This window comes from Nuphar pumila, chromosome 11 (assembly GCF_984573655.1).
Source record: "Nuphar pumila chromosome 11, dmNupPumi1.hap1.1, whole genome shotgun sequence".
In the NCBI taxonomy this organism is placed as follows: domain Eukaryota; kingdom Viridiplantae; phylum Streptophyta; class Magnoliopsida; order Nymphaeales; family Nymphaeaceae; genus Nuphar; species Nuphar pumila.
In genome coordinates this window covers 105951118-105955810 of record NC_143259.1, presented here as the reverse complement: position 1 = coordinate 105955810, position 4693 = coordinate 105951118, and positions in this window count along the sequence as shown.

Sequence of the window (4693 nt, the reverse complement as noted above, 5' to 3'; positions counted from 1 at the left end):
GCCACTATAAGGGGATTTTTTTTCTACTTCCCCCTGTTAGTCTTGCAAGTTAGCAATGATCATAGAATTTGAGCTCCTTAAATTTTTTACCCACTAACTACTCACTAACACCCTTCTTTAGATGCTTCCTAGATGAGCGATATTATATTGGATACAAACACAAAAATCTTTTTTTATAAGCAATTTTCTCATGTATGACTCAATTGTCACTGCTTTTTTAGGCTACTTATTTGATCACAACAATCTTGGTCATCTTACTAATGCTGCATTTTTTGTGAATTATATAAAAAACACATGCTCTTGGACATGGAGCCGATTCCTTGTTGATCCAAAAATCAATCTTATGGTGTACAACAATGTATGAATCATCAACCATTTGGTATTTTTTTAGAAATATCAGTATTCAAGATAGAGCAACTTCAGTACACTACACAAGGTTTATAGTAGGAAAAAAAGTTTTAATCAACATTTTTATACCATGTATATATCCTACTTGTTTCTATGATCAACTAGTAGGAGGTTCGCAAGTCATGACACTTTTTTTCTTCATCATCTTTATAGTACAAGATAAACAATTTTCTACACAAAAAAATTTGAGGATAGATGCTTACTATATTAAGAAAAAAATGTAGCCAAAGGAGACTCATGAAATTGAATTTTAAAAAAACAGAATAAGCTATTGAATATGCAAAAATAATTGTCCATTATGCCATTGTTTCTCAAAATAATTGATTCAATTATTGGAATGAATACAACTTATGCTTACCAGAAAATCTTATCATTGATGATATGTCAGATATTAAAAATATCGTTGATGATATGTTGCCATTGATGCGCGATGGAGCTTAGGCAAGACACTACAAGAAAAACTCTAATTAGCGACGAAAATTTGTGATGGATTTTTTCCATTGCCAATTTGTGATGGATCAGCTAGAGAAAACTATCCATTGCTAACATTCAAATTATTTGCGGACTTAAAGACGGAAAAAATTTTGTCGAGAATCCATCGCGAATTAGCGACAACAAAATTTTATCTCAAATTTTGTCTCAACTTTGCGATGGCTCAACATCATAATTTTTTTGTCGCTACTCCGTCGCACATTTGTGATGGCGTTTGCGACAAAATTTTTCTATCACTAAATTTCCCGTAAATCCCTAATGCGAGCCCCTTTTCCTTTCTATTTCGTCAATCGCCCGCTCGCCGCCTGCCTGCCTCCCATCGCTCGTCTGCCACTCGTTGTCTTGTCATCACCCACACACCACCAGGAGACCTCTCGTCGCTCGCCTGACTGGCGACCTCCCGTCACCTGCCCGATCGGTGCCCATCGACCTTCGTTGGCCCGCCCGCTCGTTTGCCTCCCATCGCCCTCCTGTCGCCAGGCGACCTCCCGTCGCCCGCCCAACCGACGACCTCTCGTCGCTCGCCTGACCGACGACCTTTCGTCGCCCGCCTGACCGACACTCGTCGACCTCCGTTGGCCCGTCCGCCCGACCGGCACCCATCGACCTCTCTTTCTCTGTCCCGTTCTCTCTCTCGTTGCTCCCCCTCTGGATTTTTTGGCGAGCTCCGTCCGCAAGTAACCATTCCCCTTCCCCTTATGATGTAGTTGCCTCCTTCCCCCTATGGTTGTCGGAGGGCCAGCAGAGGCCCGACAGCCTCTGTCGGGCCCTCCCTACCCCTGTGTAGTCGGTAGGGGCTGGCAGAGGCCCCAATCGCCTCTGCTAGGCCCTCCCCTTGCCCTTGATCTCTTTGGTAGGACAGGCGGCTCTGCCCCTGTCCTCTTTTTCTTTGGCATGACAGGGGGCTTCGCCCCTGTCCTTTTGAGTGCCGACAGGGGGGGGCTGTCTGCTGTCAGAGAATGATTGACAAGGGGAGAAGCCCCCTGCCCTTTTGTTTTCCCTAGTAGAGGGTGGCTTCACCCCCTTCTCCTCGATAATTTTGAAAGGAGGCAAAGCCCCCCTGCCCCTTGTCTTTTTTGCCCGACAGGGGGCGAATCCCCTTGCCAGGAAATTTTGCTCGGCAGGGGGCGGATCCCTCTGTTGGGAAATTTTGCCTCGGCAGGGGGCGAGACCCCCCTGCCTCATGATTGATACGGGAGGGGGTGAGACCTCCCTGCCTTGACCTTACTGCTGGTAGGGGCAGCGCCCCTGTCTGTCTCGCTTTCACCAGAGGGTTGTGTCTCCCTATCTGGGCTCATTTCCGACAGGGGGCGTCACCCTTCTTGTTATCGAGTAATAAAATTTATTTTAACACAGTGTCTCTTGCAAATTTCTTAATGGATCCCGCTTTTGCCTCGCCACCTATGGTAAGTAAGTGACAAAAGCATTGCAAATCGGGTAAATACTTGTGGTAAGTTATGCATGTGCATCACAAGTTATTTAATTTTTTGGATGCAACACTTTTCTGATCACACACTCACTTAGTTGTGGATATCTAGAACTGCTTTGATGGAGTTCGGAGATCATGTTGAGCATGATTTTAATATATGAAAATAGAAGTGTTCTTATTTTTGGAGTTCGGATTTCATGCTAGTCATTGTAGTAGTTAGCGAGATATTGGAGTGTATTTACTGCAGGTATATGTTTGACATTGTTTTGATATGAATGATTTTAATATATTACAATGTTTGATGTGATTGTATCCATGCTTGCATGAATTTACTTTCAATTTGATTATGACTTTCATATGAAATTGTATCATGAAAATATGCTTCAAATGAATGTATCATGTTATGAATAGTTTGCACATGAAAATATTAAGTTATCAATGCATGCATCATAGTTATTGTGATTGTATGACATTATATATATATATATATATATATATATATATATATATATATATATATATATATATATGTGTGTGTGTGTGTGTGTGTGTGTGTGTGATATCAAATCATTACATCTACCATGAATGCATGATAAATTTGATATTTTCTTCATCATAACATTTTGATGATTCTCTTTTAACTGGTTAGGATAATATTCGTAACATCATACGATAAAATGATTGCAAACCGTGAATGGATGTACCATAGGATAGTTAACAATGAGGTATCGCTTGAATATATGGATGGTGTTGAAAGTTTTATTGAATTTGCAACGACAAGTGTCAGTACAGTGGATCCCACATGTCAGATTAAGTATCTTTGCAAGATTTGTAAGAACAATCAATTTGTAGAACCTCATGGCGTTAGACATCACCTATACAGGAAGAGTTTTGTGAGTGATTATCAGAATTAGACGTTTCATGGTGAAGAATTTAGGAATAATTTTGATGCACGAAAGAATATGGTGCACGATAATCCATATATGAATTTGATATTTGATGTCGCAGGACCAGAATTGGGTTCTGCTATGGGTTCTAGTGATGTAACAACTGGGGTAGAGGAAGAAGCACCAAACGATGCAGCTAGTAGATTTTATGATTTACTTAGAGATGCTGATGAGCCACTTTGGAATGGTTGCGAGAGTCACATTATCTTGTGTGCAGTTCTTCAACTACTGAATTTGAAGTCCTAGTTTAATTTGAGTCAATTATGTTTTGACCGTTTATGCTCTATTGTGAAGAGTATGTTGCCTAAAAATGAGAAATTGTCATAAAATTTCTATCGTGCGAAGGTTGTGGCCAACGCTCTAGGTATGAGGTATCAAAAGATAGATGCTTGTTCAAATCACTGCATGCTATATTTTAAAGATCAGGAAAATAGCAGATCATGCTCGTCATGTAGGCATCCTCGGTTCAAGCCAAAGACAAGAGGCAATGGTAGCACGAGAACAAAAGAAATTTTATACAAGTTGCTCCGCTACTTTCCTATCACTCCTAGATTGCAACGATTGTATATGTCTTCAAGGACAACTAAATACATGAGATAACATGCAAATAAAGTTTGACATGATGAAGACAAGATCACGCATCCTGTTGACGTGGAAGCTTGGAAGTACTTTGATCGCACTCATCAGACCTTCGCAATGAAAGTGAGAAATGTTAGGCTCGGTTTATGTATAGACAAAATCTTTTCATCGTATTGCATGAAGGATACAAAATATTTTAGATTGACGCATGAAAGGAAGCCGTGCTAGTTTGAGTGTCACCGTCGATTTCTACCCAGCGACCATCTGTTTCAACGATAAAGAAATGTGTTTCGAGTAGGCACAATTGAAATAAAAGGTTCACTCACAAGATTATCTGGCATAGAGATTTTAAGAAGATTGCAATACTTTTCATATGGACTGACAGATGCCCATAGCCCGACGCCCTTCTTTGAATTTAGGAAGGATCACAATTGGACAAAGAAATCTATATTTTGGGAACTACCATATTGGCCGACCTTATTGATACGACATAATTTGGATGTGATGTATGCAAAAAAAAATATGTTTGATAATGTGTTCAATACAATAATGAATGTGAAAGAAAAAACGAAGGATAATCCGAAGGCCCGTATGGATTTAAAAGTAATATGTAAAAGACCAGAATTGGAACTCAAAGAGTACAATGGCAAAGTACTGAAACCAAAGGCAAGGTATGTGCTTTGACCTGATCAAATAAAGCACGTATGTCAATGGTTGAGACAGTTGAGATTTCCAGATGGATACGTCTCTAAAATTGCTTGGGCTATGAAGATAGACGAGGGACAATTATATGGGTTGAAGAGCCATGATTGTCATGTTTTTATGCAACGGTTGATAT